This window comes from Pelophylax lessonae (genome assembly GCF_965119305.1).
Source record: "Pelophylax lessonae genome assembly, chromosome: 5".
Classification (NCBI taxonomy): domain Eukaryota; kingdom Metazoa; phylum Chordata; class Amphibia; order Anura; family Ranidae; genus Pelophylax; species Pelophylax lessonae.
The window spans coordinates 340,245,329-340,270,359 of NC_138772.1; positions in this window are offsets into that span (position 1 = coordinate 340,245,329).

A 25,031-nucleotide genomic window follows, 5' to 3' on the forward strand; every position below is an offset into this window, starting at 1 on the left:
CTGTTCAGCAGTTGGGATATTCCACCTGTATTTTTTCTTAAACATCTCTTATTGTTAAAGAAATAAAGGGAAAACAACTGCGCTAATTCAAAACAATAAGCAGCAACTTCAAGTGCGACAGACACCCCAAAATAAATAGTAAAAAATAAGCTGCGCTGTATGTTGAACCATCAACTGAAATAGTCCATAGAAAAGTCCAATGACAAAATAAAGTTGTGAAAAATTTGTGCAGGTACCCCTTACCAAATAGTTGATATAGAAAAGCCAAGTGATGAATATTCAATTATCCTCACAGACGGGACACACTATTCACCCAATGACATTGGGGCAGAAATAGGATGATATAAGGCCAAACAGTATAAGGAGACTCCAGATATGCCTCAGATAATGGGGATCGAGGGACCTTATGATGTCAATATGGAACTCCAGCAACGTGTAGGTTGAGTGATGAAAGATAAAACAAGGCAAACGCCATAGCGTAAAACCAAAAAAACAGGACAAAAAACACCCAAGTGATGTGCACACAACAGGTCTCGTGAGGGGAGAGTCAGTGCATATGGGGGACCAATCACCAACTAAACTCCATAGGTACCCCTCACCAAACACTGAATGGATAGGGAGCAAACAAAGGAGTATGTGGGGTGTCAAACCAATGAAGATGGCTGCTTACCAGATGGATAGGAAACAGAAAAAAAGAGGGACACCAAACATGCAGACCGAATGACCAGTGGTGTGTATGGGTACTCTTACCAGCTTCAATGGTTAAACAGGCAGGGATGTGAAACTCAGCTCAGGTTCCCAGGAGGAAAACGACCAGCTCAACAGATGATTGAATGGGTAAGGGGATCCGGTAATTGACACTCAAAACGGGACTTCTCCAAGGGGCTCAGGGCTCAGAGGTAGATGAGAGGGCAGCCGGAGAACACAGAGGAGAGAGCCATAGTGTAAAACCCCAATAACATTTATTGTAGAAAAAGAATAAAACTTACAAACATCGGAAGAAATAGGCATGTACAGGGAGATGTGCGAGCCGCCGGCCGGACGGCTCCGCTCGCCCGTCCTTCAAAGGTGGATCACGTGGGGATGACGTCAGCACGCCGCTTCCTGACGCGTTTCATCAAAGATGATATTATCAAAGGTACGGGCGGCGTGCTGACGCCACCTTTATATAACAAAAACAATCGATGACCGGAAGTTCACCCAGCGCCATCTTTAGTATGGTAACCCGGAACCGGAACATCTTACATGACCCGGAAGGGGAACTAAGGAGGGACAATAACAATTTGCCATTGGTGAATCCCGATGAATGGGATTAACCCTAAATTGACTCCGTCTAATGCCGTATATGAATCCATATCATACATCAGACCTGGGGGCCAAATAGACCAAGTTCAAAACCCCATTGTCCGAAGAGCAAAGGCAAATATCAATAAATAAAATATAACGTTAAAAAGTGCAAAATTGGAAATTAAAAATGGGATATATGACCCAATGATTGTGAGAACTTCCAGTGATGGATTCCATTGTGTAGTTCCCACAACATCATAAATTACTTGAAAATGGCTCAGAATTGTGGGTAAAGGCCATAAATACTACAAATGATATATATTACATAGCATAGTAATAGCAGTAATATATAAATTAAAATAAATACATACATAAATTGAAAAATACATGCATAAAATAAAACAAAAAGCATCACCAAAGCCAATACGCTTTGGAAAACATAGCAAAACACCAATGACTAAATGAAGCCTCAATCATCCTATAAAAGAGGTGAGGCGACAATGATGAGCAATTAGTCATATCAAGGGGGGGGAGGGGGAAACAAAAAAGGGGGGAAACCAAAATAAAAATGTATATATATACAAAAAATTAGGAGTTATCAATAAAGGCGTTCACCTCCGTGTCGACATTTAATCCAAAGGGTGTATAGGATTTAACCCTATATATCCAGGCCATCTCAAGACGTGAAATGCCTCTCTTTAAAGGTTCACCCCGCCAATGTGGAACAAACTTGTCTATTCCAAGGAACAGCGTACCCTTAGGGTCACTGTTATGCATCTGTGCGTAGTGCTTAGAGACCGAATGTTTTGGGAATGATTTTCTAATGTTTGCAACATGTTCATTAAGCCTCACATTCATAGGGCGTTTTGTCCTACCGATGTATTGGTAACCACATGGACACTGGAGCAAGTAAACCACTCCTTTGGTAGCACAAGAGATAAATGGCTCTATATCATGTGTTTTACCAGTACTACGGGAAATAAAAGTTTTAGTGTTCCGTTTCTTTATTGAATTCAAAGAGCAAATCTGGCACCTGTTGCACTTGTAGTACCCTGTAAGTTGATCTAAAAAGGTACTTCTAGATTTTGGAGGTTCTAGCACATTGGGGGCCAGGCGATTGCGTAATGATGATGCTCCTCTAAAGATAACCCTAGGTCTCTCTGGTAGGGAGGTGCTGAGGACAGGGTCATTATTTAGGATATGCCAATGCCGGCGTATCAGATTTTTAATGACCATGTGCTGGCTTGAGAAAGTGGTGATAAATGGTGCAGCAGCAGAATTGGTGGCAGTATTATTAGCCTCTTTCGTCCGTGGTTGCAAGAGTTGGGCCCTGTCTTGTTGTTGTACCTCTAGGAGTGTTTTCTGGAGAAAATCTGGGTCATAACCCTTCTCAAGAAATCTTCCAGTTAGGACTTTCGACTGGGAAAGGAACTCCTGATGGTTGGAACAATTTCTCATAATGCGGAGATACTGTCCCTTGGGTACTGCCTTTAACCAGGGGTCGTAGTGGCAACTATCGACTGGAATGTATGAGTTTCTATCGGTAGTTTTGAAATATGTTGATGTTACAAAACTATTGTCCTTCACAGATATAGTTATATCAAGAAAATTGATAGTAGACTGGCTACATTCATAGTTGAGCTGGATGCCTCTTGAATTGGCATTCAACATTTCCATGAAGGCCACCAATTCATGGTGGTGACCGTCCCAGAGGAGGAGGACGTCATCGATGTACCTAGCCCACAGCCTCAATTGAGGCCTATGGTGGGCATAGATGACGTCCTCCTCCCACTGGGCCATGAAGAGGTTGGCCAAGGAGGGGGCATATTTAGCCCCCATAGCCACCCCTGTAATCTGGCGGTAAAATTTACCATCAAACCAGAAATAATTATGGTGTGTGGCAAATTCCAAAAGTCTCATGATGAAAGAGATCTGTTGGTCTGGTATCTGGGAATCCCTATCAAGAAACATCCTCACTGCATCTAGGCCTAAATGATGTGGAATGATCGTGTAGAGGGAGGACACGTCTGCTGTTACCAGCCATAGATCCGCAGTGGGAGTCTGTTCAGACAACAAATTCAGGATATGCGTGGTATCTTTGACATAAGATGGAGTCCTCTGGACTAGAGGCTGCAGATAGGAGTCAATGTACTTCCCCACCCGGGACGTCACAGAGTCTATGCCACTGACAATGGGGCGACCCGGGGGGGAAGTCAGACTCTTATGCAGTTTTGGAAGGCAGTAAATTACTGGGGTCCGGGGGCATTTCGGAATGAGGAAAGCCTTCTCCTTTTTATTAAGTATCCCCAGTTCATGACCATCCTCCACAATTCTCTCCAACACCTTTTTGTATTTGGTCTTGGGATTAGAGGGCAAAATGGCATATGTTTGATTGTCATTCAGCAATCTATGCATTTCTGCCATGTAGTCGTCCCTATCAAGGACAGCTATCCCCCCCCCCTTTATCAGCTGGTCTAATAACCAGGTTTTTATTGTTACATAAGGAGTCTAATCCTGTTTGTAAATCAATAGAAAGAGAGGTTTTGTGTACATGAATTCGATCTAGGTCTCTAAGCACCACATCCCTGAATACTTTCAGAGAAGGCGCCAAAGGTCCTGGTGGATTAAAAACAGATGCATTTGATAACCCGGAATGTTGATATTGCCGAGGTACATTAATCTGTTGGATTATTGGATTGCTCATCATGTATCGCTTCACACTCATTTTCCTCACAAATTTGTGTACATCCATATATGTTTGGAATTTGTTAAGGCGTTGTGGGGGTGCGAATTTTAGACCTTTGTCCAAAATTCGAATCTCAGCACTATTTAGAGTGACCTTGCTGAGATTAAAAATACCTGCTCCCTCTACGTTTTGGATTTTTTTAGATTTAACACGCCTACCTCCCCGACATCCTCTTCCGGTTCTGCCGGCCGCTTGACGCCTTGGTTGGCCCTGGGAAAACCCCAACCCGGGTAGCTCTGACCGGCTAAACTAACCGAGCCAGAGCTCTCATGGACCACATCTCTGGATGGATGAGTGTTGATTTGTGGTTGGGATGATTCAACATTACAGGGAACCTCATTATCCTTCAAGGGGTAGAAGCGGTTATTAACCGGTACATTATACTGATGACCTTCATGCCTGGATGGAAGAGGATCCCTTCTATACCCTTGTGGTTCTCTACTAGGTCCAGGTGGACCATTGTAGGATGGATCATACCATTGTGAATGGGGCCTAGGGGGACTGTAATATTGTCGCCAATGTGGGGACCGGTAATGTTCGGGTTCTGGACCCTGGGGATTGGAATAGTAATAACCCGAATCAGCATAATTGTCAGGTCCCCTCCTCCATTGTGGAGTAGGGGGGAAGTTGGCATAGCCATAACCTCCATGTGGATTCCGGTCTCTACCCCGTTGCCAGTCACCTTGATGTCCCTGCCCCGAAAAGTTGTTGGTAGATTTAGGTGGGTTACCCATGGGTTTGTTGTTATTACCATTGGGTCCCCTATGTGGTGACTTATAGGAAGGACGGCGGTTATTAGGCCGTGGTCCCTTTTTGGTTTTAGGGCCGTTGTTGGGTTGAGATGGCCCATTAAAGGCAACCCTAGGGGGATTAGTGGAAATTTCCATTCCTTCCTCATGGGGTTCTGGATCTATCAACAGTTTTTTCTGCCACTCAAAAACCGCACTTGAGTGGTAGTCCTGCAGATCACGATTAAACTTTTTACGTTTTTTTATTTTTTGTTCTCTCTCCTCCTTTTCAAGTACTTTTAACAAATCAGCCGATGCAACCTTATAGGCCTCACTGGTCATATAAGGGGCTAGTTTTTCTTTGACAGTCTTATTGTTGCCTGGGATAGTGGAGGAGGTTCTTCACATTGTGATTCATTTTGTTTTTTTCTGTGCTGCATGATATAATTCACCATGATAAACTCTTAGATGGGCCCAAAGATTTGACGTATTTTTGTTTTTTGCAGTTACTGATCCCATGCTTACATTGTTTGTGCATGTGTCGCACACTGCTGCTTTTCCTGGAGATGGTTGAGATGAGAAATAGTCCCAGACCACACTTTTACTTTTTCTGTCTGCATCCATTACCATTGCAATATAAGGTTAAAGAAACTGCTGGCTGCTGGCACCCTGTTGTGGGTGGGTGGGTGGCTAGCTTGGTGTCACCCTGTTGTGGGGGGCTGGCTGGCTGGCTTGCTGGCACCCCATTGTGGGGTAGGTGGCTGGCTGGCACCCTGCTGTAGTGGCTGGCTGGCACCCTGTTGTGGGTGGCTGGCTTGGTGTCACCCTGTTGTGGATGGCTGGCTGCTGGCATCCTGTTGTGGGTGGCTGCTGGCTGGCACCCTGTTGTGGTTGGCTGGCTGGCTTGCTTGCACCCTGTTGTGGGTGGCTGGCTTGCTGGAACCCTGTTGTGGGGTGGGTGGCTGTCTGCTGGCACCCTGTTGTGGGGTGGGTGGCTGGCTTGCTGGAACCCTGTTGTGGGGTGGGTGGCTGGCACGCTGTTGTGGGTGGCTGGCTTGCTGGCACCCTGTTGTGGGGTGGGTGGGTGGCTGGCTGCTGGCACCCTGTTGTGGGGTGGGTGAGTGGCTGGCTGTAACCCTCTTGTGGCTGGCTTGCTGGCACCCTGTTGTGGGGTGGGTGGCTGGCTTGCTGGAACCCTGTTGTGGGGTGGGTGGCTGGCACGCTGTTGTGGGTGGCTGGCTTGCTGGCACCCTGTTGTGGGGTGGGTGGGTGGCTGGCTTGCTGGAACCCTGTTGTGGGGTGGGTGGCTGGCACGCTGTTGTGGGTGGCTGGCTTGCTGGCACCCTGTTGTGGGGTGGGTGGCTGGCTGCTGGCACCCTGTTGTGGGGTGGGTGGGTGGCTGGCTTGCTGGCACCCTGTTGTGGGGTGGGTGGGTGTCTGGCTGCTGGCACCCTGTTGTGGGGTAGGTGGCTGGCTGGCACCCTGTTGTGGGTGGCTGGCTTGCTAGCACCCTGTTGTGGGGTCGGTGGGTGGCTGGCTGCTGGCACCCTGTTGTGGGGTAGGTGGCTGGCTGGCACCCTGTTGTGGGTGGCTGGCTTGCTGGCACCGTGTTGTGGGGCGGGTGGGTGGCTGGCTGGCTGGCTGCTGGCACCCTGTTGTGGGGTGTTTGGTTGGCTGGCACCCTGTGGTGGGGTGGGTGGCTGTCTGCTGGCACCCTGTTGAGTGGGTGGCTGGCTGGTACCCTGTTGTGGGTGGCTTGCTGGAACCCTGTTGTGAGGTGGGTGGCTTGCTGCTGGCACCCGGTTGTGGGGTGGGTGGCTGGCTGGCTTGCTGGAACCCTGTTGTGGGGTGGGTGGGTGTCTGTCTTCTTGCACCCTGTTGTGGGGTGGGTGGCTGTCTGGCGGCTGGAACCCTGTTGTGGGGTGGGTGGGTGGCTGGCTGCTGGTACCCTGTTGTGGGGTGGGAGGGTGGCTGGCTGGCACCCTGTTGTGGGTGGCTGGCTTGCTTGAACCCTGTTTTGGGGTGGGTGGGTGTCTGTCTTCTGGCACCCTGTTGTGGGGTGGGTGGCTGTCTGGCGGCTGGCACCCTGTTGTGGGGTGGGTGGGTGGCTGGCTTCTGGTACCCTGTTGTGGGGTGGGAGGGTGGCTGGCTGGCACCCTGTTGTGGGTGGCTGGCTTGCTTGAACCCTGTTTTGGGGTGGGTGGGTGTCTGGCTGCTGGCACCCTGTTGTGGGGTGGGTGGCTGGCTTTCTGGCACCCTGTTGTGGGTGGCTGGCTTTCTGGCACCCTGTTGTGGGTGGCTGGCTTGCTGACACCCTGTTGTGGGTGGCTGGCTTGCTGGAACCCGGTTGTGGGGTGGGTGGATGGCTGGCTGCTTGGCACCCTGTTGTGGGGTGGATGGCTGGCTGCTTGGCACCCTGTTGTGGGGTGGCTGTCTGGCACCCTGTTGTGGGGTGGCTGGCTGGCACCCTGTTGTGGGGTGGCTGGCTGGCACCCTGTTGTGGGGTGGCTGGCTGGCTCCCTGTTGTGGGCTGGCTTGCTGGCACCCTGGTGTGGGTGGCTGGCTTGCTGACACCCTGTTGTGGGTGGCTGGCTTGCTGACACCCTGTTGTGGGGTGGATGGGTGGGTATGTGGCTGCTGGCACCCTGTTGTGGGATGACTTGCTGGCTGGCACCCTGTTGTGGGGTGGCTGGCTGCTGGTACCCTGTTGCGGGGTGGGTGGCTGGCTGGCTTGCTGGCACCCTGTTGTGGGTGGCTGGCTTGCTTGCTGGCACCCTGTTGTGGGTGGCTGGCTTGCTTGCTGGCACCCTGTTGTGGGTAGCTGGCTTGCTGGCACCCTGTTGTTGAGGGCTGGCTTGCTGGCATCATGTTGTGGGGTGGGTGGGTGGCTGGCTGATGGCACCCTGTTGTGGGTCGGTGGTTGGCGGCTGGCACGCTGCTGTGGCTTGCTGACACCCTGTTGTTTTAGGTGGCTGCTGGCTCCCTGTTGTGGGGTGACTTGCTGGCTGGCACCCTGTTGTGGGGTGGCTGGCTGCTGGTACCCTGTTACGGTGTGGGTGGCTGGCTGGCTGCTGGTACCCTGTTGTTGGGTGGGTGGCTGGCTTGCTGGCACCCTGTTGTGGGTGGCTGGCTTGCTTGCTGGCACCCTGTTGTGGGTGGTTGGCTTGCTGGCACCGTGTTGTGGGGGGCTGGCTTGCTGGCACTATGTTGTGGGGTGGGTGGCTGGCAGCTGGCACGCTGCTGTGACTGGCTGGCACCCTGTGGTGGGTGGCTGGCTGGCTGGCACAGGGGCCGTGGGTGGCTGAGGCCAGGTCCTGTGGGTGGCTGGCTGGCACAGGGCTGCTGTGGGTGGGTGGCTGGAGGGCTGCTTGCAGCCGGTCCGTGGCGATGCGGAATTGCGGATACACAGCACAGAGCACTGTGACTGTCCGAGGCAAGGGAGGCGGCCTAAGAAGGAAGAACGTGTAAAATTATAGGCCCAGTGCGCGGAGACACGTGGAGCAACACACGCAATGACGTCACTTGTGCGCCACACACAGTATCGGTAATATCGGCAAGTTCCAGGGCCGATACCGATATATCGGGAAAAGTGAATATCGGGCTTGCGGATAATCAGTCGATCCCTAGTACTAATGATCATCAATTTGATATGTAGGGTGAAATGCATTCATTAACCTAAACAAAAACAGCTGACACCTCTAGTACTGATCCTTTCCGATATTTGACTATGAGGAGACTATGTTTCATATATTGGGATTGACAATATACCACAAGTCTTTATTTCAGTTTTGCCCATTTTTTTTTCTGTGGACTTGAGCAATTCTCAGATGGACAAACAATGATATACAAGTTGTTTTCATAGAAGAGCGTTAGGGGCAGTAACCTACAGGAACTGCCCACACATATGCGGCTGCTATGTGCGGGCAATGCCTCGTTGAAAGTGCTGTTATCAATGTTTTTGCATACTAACAGTATTAGTTGTATATAGTTTTGCAATGGTCCAGACATTCTGGACTATTTGTGGGATACGTAAGTTGCGCTAACTTATGTATCCCACATTTGTTTATTTGTTTGTCACAATTTAAGTTGCAGCTTGTATTGATCAGTTAGTGCAGTTATTCTTCCCTTTTTTCCTTCTGGACTATTTGCCAGATTGTTTTTATAACTGCTTGGACAACCTTGATATTGGATATATGCTATAGGTTTTGTATCTTACAAGTTCATTTGATCTATGGCTAGCAACTGTAGGTTTATCTCATGGAATGTAAGAGGACTGGATGCACCCCATAAACTAGTTGTTCACCACCATCCTTAAAGCAAATGCACACCTTGTTTGCCTTCAGGAAACGCATATGGTGCCCGAACACCTGGAACGCTTACAGAAACCCTGGGTGCAATGGATGGGACATTCATGTCACACCTCATTTTCGAGAGGGGCATCTATGTTGATACACAGAGTGGTCCCTTGGGAATCCATACAAGTTAAAACGAACCCATTAGGGAGGTATGGGTTTATACATGCCTAAATTCACGCTCAACCTTTTGTCATTATGGGTATCTACAATCCCCTACCTGACAATCTGCAAGTGGTGAAGGAGGCGATGGCGTTTGCTGCATCATACCCAGAGGCATATGTACTATGCATGGGGGATTTTAACCTTCTCCTAGATCCAGCCCTAGATAGATATGATGACCCTTTAGTGACTCCCCTCAGGGTATGTCGGCCTTATATTCTCTTCTTGCAGGAGAACTTTATCTAGAATTGATCTTGCTTTGGGCAGTAATAGGCTTCTACCTAAGGTCTCTGACATTAAGTATCTCCCGAGGGGAGTATCAGATCACTCGCCACTATTACTCACTGTTGATGTTGGATCGGAGGGTACACAGACCATGGAGGGTACAACCCTTTTGATTGTCATTATTAGGGTCTAACGATAGAATACCAGATCAATTGCATGCTTTCCTTAAGGCACATGGAGAAGCTAGAGATTTTATCTTCTGGGACACTCTGAAAGCGTACCTGAGGGAGGCCCTCAGATCCACCATCTCATTTATTAAAAAATCCTCAATTAAAGAAGAGGAAGATCTCATCCAGACCGATCAGGCTGCAGAGACTACATATTTGTACTCAAATCGTACTAATCGTGTACATTGGGAACATATGTCCCGGTTGTATTCGAGTCATATGGCTGCTAAAAGGCAAGCATTTTATGCACTGCAAAAGTAATTTGAGCTTGGAAATCAGTCTAGCCAACTACAGGCTCACATGGCTAAACACCAAACCGCAAGTTTAGCCGTATCTAAAATAGTCCGACTTGATGGAACTGAGGCACAAAATGCAAAGGATATTCTTGAATGCTTCCATGCTTTTTATAATGACATGTATGCTACCACTCTCACACATACCAAACAGGATATTGAGATGTATCTGTCTAACCTACAATTTCCTCTCTTAACACAAGAGCAAGTATCAACTTTAGATCCAGATATAACTGGAGATGATGTCCGAGAAGCGATTGCTTCTTTGGCAGCAGGGAAGGCATCTGGCTCAGATGGATTGCCTCTAGAGGTCTATAATAGATATATTGATGGAATAGCTCCGATCCTTGTTCAAATACAGTGGGCACCCCAGGTAAAAATTTGTATTAATGTGCATAAAGAAGCCAAGGAAAGATGGAAAAATCTCCAAAAGGCATCAAATTACAGATTAGACATTCTTATATGTCAACAAAAGTTGGATTTTATTTCCATCATTTACACTTTCACAATAACAGAAAACAAAAAAAATGGCGTCTGCAAAAGTTTGGGCACCCTGCAGAGTTAATATCTTGTACTGCCCCCTTTGGCAAGTATCACAGCTTGTAAACACTTTTTGTAGCCAGCCAAGAGTCTTTCAATTCTTGTTTGAGGTATCTTTGCCCATTCTTCCTTACAAAAGTCTTCCAGTTCTTTGAGATTTCTGGGCTGTCTGTCACGCACTGCTCTTTTAAGGTCTATCCATAGATTTTCAATTATGTTGAGGTCAGGAGATTGTGAAGGCTATGGCAAAACCTTGAGTTTACGCCTCTTGATGTAATCCCCCGTGAATTTTGAGGTGTGTTTAGGATCATTATCCATTTGTAGAAGCCATCCTCTCTTTAACTTCAGCTTTTTCACAGATGGCATCAAGTTTCCATCCAAAATTTGCTGAAATTTTATTGAATCCATTTTTTCTTCTACTCGTGAGATGTTCCCTGTGCCACTGGCTGCAATACAACCCCAAAGCATGATTGATCCACCCCCATGCTTAACAGTTGGACAGAGGTTCTTTTCATTAAATTCTCCGCCCTTCTTCTCCAAACGTACCTTTGCTCATTCCGGCCAAAAAGTTAAATTTTAACCTCATCGGTCCACAGAACTTGTTTCCAAAATGCATCGGGCTTGTCTATATGTTCATTTGCAAAGTTCAAACGCTGATTTTTGTGGTGAGGACGTAGAAGAGGTTTTCTCCTGATGACTCTTCCATGAAGACCATATTTTTACAAGTATCTCTTTATAGTGGAATAGTGTACTACAACTCCAGTGTCTGCCAGATCTTTCTGGAGGGATCGTGCAGTCAAACGTGGGTTTTGAATTGTTTTTCTCACAATCCTGCGAGCTGTTCTATCTGATATTTTTCTTGGTCTTCCAGATCTTGCTTTAACTTCCACTGTTCCTGAAGACTGCCATTTCTTAATTACATTCCGAACAGAGGATATTGACATCTGAAAACGCTTTGCTATCTTCTTATAGCCTTCTCCAGCTTTGTGAGTGTCAACTATTTTCAGTTTCAGTTTTATAGACAACTGCTTAGAAGATCCCATGGTGCTGATTGTTGGGGCAAGGTCAGATGAGTCTGGGCATTTAAAACCTTTGAGATTGACATCACCTGGTCTTCCAAGACGATGATTGAGAACAATCCATGACACTGGCAGGTCTCAGCCTTGCAAAGGGGGCAGTGCATGCTATAAATCCTGCAGGGTGCCCAAACTTTTGCAGACGCCATTTTTTTGTTTTCTGTAATTTTGAAAGTGTCAATGATGGAAATAAAATATAACTTTTCTTGCCATATAAAAATGTCTAATCTGTAATTTGATGCCTTTTGGAGATTTTTCCATCTTTCCTTGGCTTCTTTATGCACATTAATACAAATCTTTACCTGGGGTGCCCAAACTTTCGATCCCCACTGTATACTCCAGGGCATTTCAGGAGGGGAGACAGCCACCATCCATGGATTCTGCCACATTGGTACTTAGACCGAAGCCCGATATGGACCCTTTTGACTGTGCCTCATATCGCCCAATTTTACTTTTAAACATAGATTACAAAATGCTTACAATAATTTGAGCTAAAAGACTTAATTCTGCTATTTTGAGCAGAACACAACTGATTGTCCAACTTGGAGAATACCTGCCTGAAACTAGTGTCCTGGCCCCTTTGGACACGGCCAAAGCCTTCGATTCAATCGAATGGCCCTTTTTATTAACCGCTTTGCAATCGTTTGGCTTTGGTGGAAAAACTTCAAAAATTGGTTTCTATAATATATGCAAATCCTATCTCCCAGCTTTTGGTTAATGGCCCTACAATGCAGATGAGCTGAAGGCTGCTATCAAAGCAACCTGGACTTCCATAACACCTCAGCAGTGGCACAGGCTGATCGCTTCCATGAGACGCTGCATCGATGCAGTAATTCATGCAAAAGGAGCCCTGACCAATTATTGAGTGCATACTATATACTGTACATGGACATAAAAATAATTTTTCTCTTTCGTTCATTGACTAACACAGCTCCTGATTCTTCTTAACCATTGGGTTATACTGCCCCCTACAGGAGAAGGACACTAGGCAGGAAAAAGCTTGACTATGCCTATGGGCAGTCCCAGGGGGTTTACACCCACACTCAGGTATAGGCACTCAGTTTTTTTCTGCCTAGTCAGGAGTAAGAACCTAGTTCTTTGCTGGGATCTCTGGTCCTGGCAATTTTTTTCTTTTTAAATGGATTTTACATGACAGACCGTGTGGCTTTAATCACATATATTTTTACTGAGCTACTGAGCACTTTTGGATTGACTTTGTGTCAGAGAAACGGCCATGCTGCAACTGGCAACTCCGCCAGTACTTCCAATGGCCGCAATGGACTCAGGCCATAGACTCATTGTCAGTGAAATGGCTGTGCTGCACTGGCAACTTTGCCAGTACTTCCCATGGCCGCAATGGACTCAGGCCATAGACTAATGCACTGGCCTATAAAAGGATGCACTGGCTCAGCCCATCAGATTGCTGGATTGTCTTCAGCTCTTCCTGTTTCCTGAGTATTGCTACTTCCTGGATTCCAGTTTGACCCGGCTTGTTCCTGACCTGTCTGCTCTCTCTCCTGGCTTGACCCTCGGCTTCGTCTGACTATCCCTGCTCCAGTTTGGCTCTCCCGTTATCTGATCTCGGCTTGGCTCACGGACTTGCTTCCTGTCTACCTGCCCTCCAGTACCTGATCTTGGCTTTTCCACGGACTTGTCTGCTTCTGGCCTTCCTGCTATACTTTTGGCTCGCACCTGTTGCAGCTTCCTGCCGAGCCCTGTGTTTGACCCCCGGCCGGTCTTACACCTACTGCCTGGTTGTTCCTGGTTCCTCCTTGCACTGTCCGGTGTATTCCTGCCCAGCACTCTGCTAGAGACCGCCTGTCTACCATCAGGACCCTGCCGGCAACCAGTGCTTCTGTGGGCACTACACCCTCTGTCTCAACCCCAGGGGTGTGCCGCACTCAGCCGCAAGGGGAGCCCTCTCTGCATCTCGGCCTCGGATCAGGTACGTGACACTTTGGACACTTATTTGGCATATATATCCTCTGATTTTGTGTGCCATGTTATTTTATAGTCACTTCTTATTAATTTACTGAGCCCATTTTAATTGATCATTTATTCATGATTATGGATATATTCAGCAATCCTCTGGATTTATTCTCCAGACAAATTTAGGCCGCAGCTTGTGGCCTACTAGGCCATGCGGCCAGCTTGACACCTCCCTTGAAAGGGGTGGTGCCATGGGAGCCATTTAATTTTTGATGGCAACCATGCAGCCATTTTTGTGGAGGATACTACCCCTTTTAGTGCTGAAGGAGCATCAGGATACCCTGCCTGCGCATCCGCGTCCACGCAGCCTGAGTGCTCAGACAGTGAGGATGTTTCCTCTGCTCCTCTAGCCATGCATGAAAAGGAGCTGGTGGATGCAGTGATTGTGTCAGAGCGTGAAATTTTAAACATGGTGGAGATGCTGCATTGGAGGCGCCGGGCCCTTTTGGCCCCACAGGTTCTCCACTGTGGCGGGGGTTTTCTCCTTTCCCGCTTACTTTTACAATATTGTCACATAACAGTCGGGTTGTCCTAAACACACTCTTGTGGTCCCTAAGCGTTTTGCTATGCGGTATCCTTATAAGGATTCCCTGCTTAAAAAGTGCACAGTCCCACCTTTAATAGACTTGCCAGTTTCCAGGTTAAATAAAGCTACTCTAATTCCGGTTGAGGAATCCCTGTCCTTTAAAGATCTGGTTGATAGGAGAGCGGAGGCTCTGGCCCACCATATGTTTCACTATGGCTGGTTTGGCTTAGGCCGGTATTTACTATTGCCCTGGTGTCGCAAATTCTGATAAGTGGGCTAAACCTTTACGCCGGGACCTGAAAGGGAAACGACTTCCCCCTGCCTTTGCAGAGCTGGCAGAATAGTTGATCCAGGGGCTACAGTTTATCTGTGATGCCTTTTTGGATGTGGCTTTTTTGATTTCTAGGCTGTCTGTATCATCAATGGTCCTTCGGTGTCTTATCTGGCTGAAAATGCTGGTCTGCGGACAAAACTTCTAAGAAGGCTTTACCTGATCTCCCCTTTGTGGGGGATTGCCTGTTTGGAGCTTGAATCACATCATTAAGGGTCTCACAGGGGGGAAGAGTACTCTTCTTCCGCAGGCTACCGAGGGCAAGAAGCTCTGTTGTAGACGTGGGCCATTCTGCTTGGCTCATAAGAGGCCTTTTTTGTCTCTCAGGGATAAAAATCTTTCAGGGCCTCCCCTGGAGGTTCCAAGAGAACCTGGTCTGGCAAGCCATGAGGGGCTCCTCCAGACCTGCAGATAAGGCTTCCTCTGCATGAAAGGGCGGTCTCGCCTCTGCTCCTTGGGTCTTCACAAAGTGTTGGCCCAGAGGCTAGCATTGTTGTGTCAGTGGGGGGTCACGGTACTGGAGTACCTGGATGATCATCTTCTGCAAGCAGAGTCTCCGACTGCTCTAATGGACACATTGGAGAATACTCTGCGATCTCTGAGGCAGTTTGGTTGGATTCTGAACCTTCAGAAGTTTGCTCTGGTTCTGTCCACAAAACTGGACTATCTGTGTGGATTCGGCCTTAGCCAGAGTGTTGCTACTCTTGAAAAACTCCAGAAATTGCATGAGCCAATTCAGCTTCTGTTGTCCAGCAGACGTTCATCCCTCCGGGCTTGCATGCGGGTGCTGGGACTGATGGTGTCTACCTTTGCGGCGGTTCCATTTGCACAGTTCCACACGAGATCTCAGCAAAAAGAGATTCTGGTGAAACGGGACAATAATCCACAGTCTCTAGAGGTGGCTTCGTTCTCCAGCTTTTCAACAGAGAAATCCTTCTCCCCCTGTACTGGGCGGTTGTCACCAGATGCCAGCCTGTCCGAGTGGGGAGGCATCGTCGGCACAGCTTGTGCTAAGGGGGGTCTAGACTCAGGAAGAGTCCAGAATGCTGATCAATGTACTGAAACTCTGAGCGATCAGACTTTGTCTGGATCATTGCACAATTCGTCTTCAGGGATGTCTGGTACACATTCAATCGGGCAATGCCACGGTCGTGGCCTATGTCAATCACCATGGGGGCACAAGAAGTGTCCTGGCGGATTGGAAAGTAGCTGGCATTCTAAGGAGGGCAGGACAATCATTCCAGCCTTCTGCTGTGCACATTCCACGGAAGGTAGAGAGGTTTGTGCCATGGTCTTGGGATCCTCTGGCAGACGCTGCAGACGCATTAGTGGCACCTTGGCGTCAGTATCGTCTGATTTATGCCTTTCCCCCTCTCAAACGTCTGCCAAGACTCCTGTGCAGGATCAAGGCAGCAAGGGATTCTAGTCTTTCTGGTGGCCCCGGACTGGCCTCTCCTGTCTTGGTACGTTGATCTGGTACAGCTGGTCACCGATGCTCCTTGGAGACTTCCTCTCTCAGATCTGCTGACTCAATGACCAATCTTCCATCCTGCTTTACAGTCGCTGATTTTAACGGCTTGGCTATTGAAAGCAAGGTGCTAAAAGATAGAGGTTTGTCTGAATCGGTGATTCCTACTCTGTTAAAGGTTAGAAAATCTACTTCTAGGTAGATCTATCATCGTATTTGGAAGACGTACTTGCGTGGTGTGAGTCTTTTGGGGTTCTCCCTCGCTCATTTTTGGTGGCTCGGATCTTGGCTTTCCTCCAACGGGTTGGTTGAGCAGCACCTGGCCTTGAGTACCATCAAGGGCCAGGTTTCTGTTTTTTCGGTTTTCTTTCATTGTCCATTGGTCACACTTTCCTTGGTGAGTACCTTTATCCAGGGAGCTCGACACTTGGTTCCTCCAGTGCGGTCTCCATTACCGCCGTGGGTCCTCAAATTGGTGTCATCAGTTATCCAGGAAATCGCCCTTCAAAAATATCAGGAGGTTCCCCTTTTTACGTTGTCCCAGAAAGTGGCCATTTTGGTGGCTATTACTTCTGCGTGCAGGGTGTCGGAGTTTTGTCGTTCACATTACCTGTTGGTTTACAGAGCTAGGATGGTTCTTTGTCCCTGTCTGTTGTTCCTTTCAAAGGTTGTTTCTGATTTCCATTTGAATGAAGACATTGTGTTATTGTGCCAGGCCTAAACATCTTAACCACTTGCCGACTGCGCACAGTATATTTACTGCGGCAGTCGGCCCCGGCCAGGCAGAGTGACGTAGATCTACGTCATTCCCCTGTCACTCCTTCTAGAGCCAATAGCGGGCGGGCGCGCGCCCGCCTCGGCTGGTTCACGGAGGAGTGCGGGAGTGTGACTGGCGGACCCGATGTCCGCCGGTCACACTACGATCGCCGGTACAGCGGGAGAAAGACAGAGCGGCTTATGTAAACAAGCCGCCTGTCAGTTCTCCCTGTGTAAAAATGAAGATCAGACGGTTCTACTATGTAGAACCGTTGATCTTTTTTTTTACACCAATAGCAATGTCCCACTACAGTTAGAAGCATGCCCCTAGGACACACTTAACCCCTCCCTGTCCAATACTGTTAACCCCTTCCCCGCCAGTGTCATTTTTGCAGTAACAGTGCATATATATATAGCACTGATTACTGCAGTAATGTCACTGGTATCCCCAAAAGTGTCAAAAATGTCAGTCAAGGGTCCGATCTGTCCGCCGCAATGTCGCAGTACCGCAAAAAAAATCGCAGATCGCCGCCATTACTCGTTAAAAAAAAAAACACCAAAAATGACAAAAATCTTTCCCTTTGTTAGTAAACGCGATAACTTTTGCGCAAACCAATCAAAATACGCTTTTTGCGATTTTTTTTTTTTTTTTTACCAAACATAGGTAGCGTAAAACAAATTGGCCGAAAATGTTAAAAAATTTTGATTTTTACATTTTTTTGGGGGGAATTTCATATAAAAAAAAGTGAAAAATATTGTTATTTTTGCAAAAATTACGCTCTTTTTTTGTTTATAGCGCGTGATCAAAAAATCGCACAGGTGATCAAATACCACCAAAAGAAAGCTCTGCTGTTTGTGGGAAAAAAAGGACGTGAAATTCGTTTAGGTACAGCATCGCACGACCGCGCAATTGTCCGTTAAAGTCACGCAGTAAAAAATCGCAAAAAAACCCCTGGTCTTTTAGCAGGAAAATCCTCCGGTGGTAAAGTGGTTAAGGAAATTGCTCTGCATGCCCTGGATGTGGTTCAGGCAATCAGGGTGGACCTGGCAGCAACGGAGTCTTCTAGCAAGGCAGGCTCACTGTGTGTACTCATGGTTGGACCTCAAAAAGGGTTGGCCATTTCTGCTGCAACCATTTCCAGATGAATCAGAAAGACCGTGATTCAGGCCTATTTAATTAGGGGTCAGGTTCCTCCTTTCCCTGTTAGGACAAACTCTACTCGGGCCCTTAGTGCCTCCTGGGCCTTCCGTCATCAAGCATCAGTGATACAGGTTTGCAAGACGGCCATCTGGTCTTCTGTGCACACTTTTACAAAGTTTTATAAAGTGGATGTGTTGGTATCTGCGGATGCTTCTTTTGGCCGCAAGGTTTTGCAGGCTGCTGTTTTGAGGACCCGGTCCTCTTTGAGGGTGTATTGTTTTTTTCAGGTGAGCTCCAATTGTTTTGGTTGAGCTCTGTGTTACCTGGTTGGCTATAGTTAGCCTTGGGAATTTTTTTCTGCAGTTTTCCCACTCCTCATGTTTAACACTGCTTTGGGGCATCCCAATAGTTAAGAAGAATCAGGAGCTGTGTCCGTCGATGAACGAAATAGAAAATGGGATTTTTGACTTACCATAAAATCTATTTCTCGGATATTCACTGACAGACACAGCACCCCCCCCCCCTTCTGTGGAGTTGGCTTACTTCTTATACTGCTTGTAACAAAATTTAGTGCCTACAGCTGAGTGTGGGTGTATACTGCCCATATGCGTAGTCAAGCTTTTTCCTGCCTAGTGTCCTACTCCTGTAGGGGGCAGTATAACCCAATGGTTAAAGTGGAGTTCCACCCTAATTTTATACTTACCTCCATCTTCTCGCTCCGGGTCACCTGAAAAACAAATGGCTAATCGCATTTTTTTTTTTTACTTACCTCGTAGCGAAGAAAATATACTTACCTTACTTCCTTCTTCCTCCTTCCTCGGCCTAGCCCGTCGTCACTTCCTGGCTCTGCAATGATTCCTGGGACCTAAACGTCATCGCTCCCAGGAATCATTGCGTCTGCACCGGCCCCGACGTCAGTTCCGGGGCGCGTGTCATCCCGTTCTAAACAGCTTCTGGGCATGCCCAGAAGCTGTGGAGGGATGACGCGCGCGCCCGGAAGTGACGGCGGGGCCGGCGCAGGGCATCGTGGGACCGAAGAAGGCGGAAGAGGACGCAGAAGAGGATCGCGCTGGCTTCAAGCTGCCCACATCTGAGATGGCAGCGCTGGACAAGACTTTTTCAAGGTAAGTATTTGTCCTAACAGGTAAGTGCAACCCGGGACAGATCAGAGGCTAGCCATTGTGGAATGCACTAGCCCTCACTGTCCCGGGGGTATTTTTAAAAAAAAAAAAAAATTCCAGGGTGGAACTCCGCTTTAAAAAGAATCAGGAGCTGTGGCCATCAATGAACATCAGCGAAATGGATTTTACGGTAAGTCAAAAATCCCATTTTTTTATTGGTCTTATGTAATATTCAAATTTTTTGAGATAGTGAATTTTGGGTTTTTACTAGCTGTAAGCCATAATCATCAAAATTAAAAGAAAGAATTGCTTGAAATACGTATACCACTCTGTATGTAACACATCTATTTAAAATATATTCTTTCTGAAGAAATTACATTTTTTGTTTATTGGATGTTTTAACAGAAAGCCGAAAGTATAAAAAAAATAAATCAATCTTTTTTCATTTATATAAAAAATAAAAAACCCAGTGGTTTTCAAATAGCACCAAAAGAAAGCTCTATTTGTGTGGAAAAAAAATTATGTATGTGTTGCATAACTGCACAATTTTCAAAGTAGCACAGTGCCTAATAGCAAAAAATGCTCTGGTTATGAAGGGGGTAAAACCCTCCAGAGCTTAAGTAGTTAAGCTTCAAAGTGTTATTTAAGTTAAAAATAAAAAAAACACTGAAAGTCCAGAGTTATTATAGCAGAAGAGAACTTGTTGGTTTATTCTGCCATAAAAGCTTCCTCCTGCCTGTCAGCGGTAATTTAACCACTTACCGCAAGGAGACGTAGCCCTACGTCGGCAAAATTTGCGGTAGTATACCTCTAGCTTGAGACACCATCCCGGTACCGTGATTTACAGCCAATGGTTGGCTTTCCCGCCGCCTTCCGTGACTTTGCTTGGGGCTCCCGTCCCACCGGGAGCCCCGAGCATCCAGCCGGATGTTATTGTAATGTTATTGTGATCCATGCGGGGGGTTATTGTTCTGATACTCTAATAAAGCCTTGATTTTTGTATAAATGTATATATCTAAGTATAGTGTGTCAACATCCCTTGTTTGTAGTCTTAAAAACTTTTGGTTCCTAAAACCAGGTAAAAGTCACCATTATCACACTGTCACAACTTTCTACCTTCTTTCACCAACTCACTGATATGCCTTTAGCCCAACAAAGCAAAAAACTTACCTGTTAAATGTAAATACAAATAAATATGTTTTATTCTAAAAAATCGCATGAATTGCAAACTATATGAAATATACAACATTGCCTAAAAAGTCCCACTTTTTTACCTGAGTTTGAGGAACCAAACGTCTTTGAGATGTTATTGTGATCCTGCCATTTAACCACTTGCCGACCGCTCACATGGAGCGTACTGCGGCAAAGTGGCTCGCTCCCGCTGTATTCAGACACAGCGGGAGTCGGGCCAGGGGAGGAGAGGCGGTGATCACCGCCGCTCTTTCCCCATCGTCGGGGATCGAGAGAGGACAAGCGGGCGGATCTCCTATGTGACAGGCAGGGACAGATTACAGGATTCAGCATAGCTGAACCTGCGATCTGTGCCTGTGTCACACAGTCCCCTCCCCCCACACACGTCAGTAAGCACCAGGCATACATTAACCCCTTGATCACCAATAAAAGTTAACCCCTTCCCTGCCAGTGTCATTTTTACAGTAACGGTGCATATTTATAGCACTGATTACTGTAGTAATGTCACTGGTACCCCCAAAAGTGTCAAAAATGTCAGTTAGAGGTCCGATCTGTCCGCCGCAATGTCGCAGTCCCGCAAAAAAAATCGCCGATCGCCGCCATTGCTAGTTTAAAAAAAAACAATAAAAATTACATACATTTCCCATAGTTAGTAGCTGCAATAACTTTTGCGCAAACCAATCAAAATACGCTTATTGCAATTTTTTTTTACCAAAGATATGTAGCAGAAAACAAATTGGCCTAAAATGTTAAAAAATTTTGATTTTTACATTTTTGGGGGGGAATTTCATATAAAAAAAAATGTGAAAAATATTGTTATTTTTTTTCAAAATTGTCGCTCTTTTTTTGTTTATAGTGCAAAAAGTAAAAATCGCACAGTACAGCGTTGCACGTCCACGCAATTGTCCGTTAAAGTAATGCAGTGCCGAATCGCAAAATGTGGCCTGGTCAGGAATGGGGTAAAATCTTCCAGTCTTAAAGCGTTTAAAAATACGCTCATTGAGAATTGTTTTGTCAAAGACATGTAGCTAAATGCATTTTGGCCTAAATATATGACAAAAATTGAATATATTGGATATTTTTTAACTGTCAAAGTAGAAAATATTGTTATTTTTTCAAAATTTTTGCTTTTTTATATTAATATCGCAAAAAATTAAAAGCGCAGAGGTGATCAAATACCACCAAAAGAAAGCTCTGTTTGTAGGAAAAAAAGGACGTAAATTTAGTTTGGGTACGACGTTGCATGACCGCGCAATTGTCAGTTAATTTTGCACAGTGCCGAATCGCAAAAAGTGGCCTGGACGTAAAGCAGGAAAATCCTCCGGTCCTAAAGTGGTTAAGCAGCTGGACGAAAAGGATAGAAGTGCCCATGCACTGACAGCACAGCCCTGCAGGGCTCTATTTGACAAGTAACTCTGTCATAAATGTGCTAGTATGCAGTGTATGCTAGTACATTATGACCTAAACCTGCAGGGGGGCCATTTTTAAATGTATTATTTATTTTTTATACTGCATTTACTACAGCTTTAAGAGTAACTCCACTTTTGTTGAGAAAAAACATTTCCCCTCTGGGTGATCTTTGTACGTTGCAGGAATTGTAACAAATATTGCTGCAGATTCCTAGCTTTTGTTACTCTAAAGAAATAGCGGTTTGTTTCCATGTGCAGAGTGAAGCTGTATGGAAGTGGTTTCATAATTATCAATCAGCTGCTGCACCTGCAGGGCACTAGTGAGCAAAGGAAAATGTCAGGGTCTGGATCTCTTTAGACGTGATTTCCTTTGAGAGTATCTCACCAAAAATTTGCTTGGCTGCAGATTGAAATCGAAAGCTAATTTTAATAACCTTCATTCACAATTATAACTTGAGTCATAATTGTATACGCTATATTTTTTTTATTTGCTATTTTTTCCCCACAAAGAGGAGTTAAAACAAGAGGCAAATTAAAGCCAAACCTCATCTAACACTTTTTGAGCAGTGGAAAAATAACCAATTTTCTGTCAGGAATTGGATTAACGGGTAGTTAAATAATATAAGGGCTTGTTTACACGAGCGGCACTGTCTGAAAAGTGATCAGTGGATTGTTTTTCAGAGTGCAGCAGCTGCCAGGCATTCAGGAAGTGATACTGCTGCCTTCTGCATGCCTTTTTTCTTTTGTTTGCAGCTAAAAAGGGATTGTAAATGGAAATAGCACCCTGCAACCACAAGAATTTGGCTTGCAGTTGTCAAGTGTCTTCTTTCTTTTTCTTTTTTCAAAATAATTTTTAATAAAGTTTTTCATTTAACAGAAAGAAAGAGAAAAAACAGTATATATCTTCTAAAGTGAGGCAGAGGCGTAACTAGAACCTTCAGGGCCCCAGTGCAATAAACCATAAAGAGCCCCCCAGACCCCTGGCCGGGGTCCTTCCCTTCAAGCCTGGGGCTCTTCCCACTGATCCTGGGGCCCTTTACTCTCCTTGCGAGGCCCTATATTACTGTCCCACAGCGGTACCCTTTCACAAGTTCTGCATTGGGCCCCCTTCCTGCCATCTTGGGGCCTCCCCATGGTGGTGGAATGCCAGGGCCCGGTCGCAAGTGTGACCTTTGCGATCCTGGAAGATCACCCACTGGTGTCAGTAGTTTTTTGGTATTTTAATTGTATTATTTTTTATCATTTTCTTTTATTTTCTTACAATGTCACTGACTATGACTCTGTCCATTCAGAAAAGGAAGGAGCTGGTAAATTACATATTTACCGACCCCTTCCTGGTTCTCTATTGCGACACATCCCCTGCAGCAGGCGGTAGGAAAGGGGAGGGAGCACAGTGGGGGGGAACCAGGGGAGCACACAGGGGCCCAGAGACAGCAGAACACAAGTGAACCGGATAGGAGGAGTGGCGGGGCACCATTCAGAGGAACCAATCTCCTCCATTTTCCTCCTGCAGCTACAGGAGGAAAAAGGAGGACAGTGATTTCTCTACCTGCTGCCCCCGCCGCCCCTCCTATCCAGGTGTACAGGGGAGCCGCACAGGCCCCCTGGAGCATGGGGCCCGGTTGCAGTTGCATCCCCTGCATCCCCTGTAGTTACGCCCCTGAAGTGAGGTGTTGTATCCTCCTATGATAAAGAACAAAGAATGGTACAGGAGTGTGTAGAACTTTAAAGTTACATCAAATCATATGCAGCAATGAATTACAAGATGGATACAAAGGGTAGTATCAGAGATAGAATGAATAAGAATACATTATGTAACTTGGTGGTTTCCAGTGTCACAACATATCAGCTTAACTAGGAATAGGTAGAAACATTATGTTTATTTCTTGGATGGTGCTAGATTCAATGTGTTGAGAAGAATATGCTACTTTAGGGTTTAACTCTATATTTTTGCCAGAGTAGCCATCTATCGTAAAATTAGCTTTGGGTATCTTTATTATACGCCATTATTCGTTCAAAGTTATGTATTACAACTACTTGTTTTTTTACTTCTGTTATGCTTGGAATCAAGGGAGATTTCCAGTTTATTGCAATCAAATTGCGGGCTAATTATAAATACAGGTCCGGCCTTTGGGGTGTGAGAGCTGTGCGGTTGCACAGGGCGCCATTGGGCAACAGGGGCGCCATGCGGCCATCACAGCTCGCAGATGATCACAGCGGGAGGTAGGCGGTGACCGCGGCCTGGAGAGGGTTAACACAGGCTGCGGCCGCCACTTATCTCCCGCTGTGCGGCTGTGCCTCGGTCTCCTATTACTCCAGGGCTGAGCTGTGTATGTCTCACACAGCTCGGCCTCCGATCCGCCGCCACTGACAGATCCCTCTCCAGGGAAGCCAGAGGAGAGATCGTCAGCTCCTCCTCCTCCCGCCCTTCTCCTCGCGGTGAGCCTCCGTACTAAGGTAAGTAAGATCTCTCCTGCATCAAATGTAAGGGGGGGCTCTGTGTGGGGGGGTCTCATGTAAGGGGGGCCCTGTGTGGGGGATCTCATGTAAGGGGGTGCTCTGTGTTGGGGGTCTCTTATGTAAGGGGGGGCCTCTTATGTGGGGGGGGCTCTATGTGGGGGGTCTCATGTAAGGGGGGGCTCTGTGTGGGGGGTCTCTTATTTAAGGGGGGCTTTGTGTGGGGGGTCTCATATAAGTGGGGGCTCTGTGTGTGGGGTCTCTTATGTAAGAGGGGGGCTTTGTGTGGGGGTCTCTTATGTAAGGGGGGGCTTTGTGTGGGGGTCTCTGATGTAAGGGGGGCCTTTGTATGGGGGGGTCTATGATGTAAGGGGGGCTCTGTGTGGGGGGTCTCTGATGTAAGGGGGGCTTTGTGTGGGGGGTCTCTAATGTAAGGGGGGGCTTTGTGTGGGTGGTCTCTGATGTAAGGGGGGCTTTGTGTGGGGGGGGCTCTGATGTAAGAGGGGCTCTGTGTGTGGAGTCTCTTATGTAAGGGGGGCTTTGTGTGAGGGGTCTCTGATGTAAGGGGGGCTTTGTGTGGGGGTCTCTGATGTAAGGGTGGCTCTGTGTGGGGGTCTCTGATGTAAGGGGGCGCTGTGTGGGGGGGATTTTATGTGGGGGGTCTCTGATGTAAGGGGGCGCTGTGTGGGGGGGTCTCTGATGTAAGGGGGGCTCTGATGTAAGGGGGCTCTGTGTGGAGGGGCTCTGATGTAAGGGGTCCCTGTGGGGGGTTTCTGATGTAATGGGAGCTCTGTGTGGGGGGTCTCTGATGTAAAGGGGGCTCTGTGTGGGGTCTCTAGAGTGAAGGGGGCTCTGTGTGGGGGTCTCTGATGTAAGGTGGGTCTCTGATGTAAAAAGGGCTGTGTGGGGATCTCTGATGTAAAGGGGGCGCTGTGTGTGGGTCTCTGATGTAAGGGTGCTCTGTGTGGGGGGATCTCTGATGTAAGGGGGGTCTCTTATGTAAGGG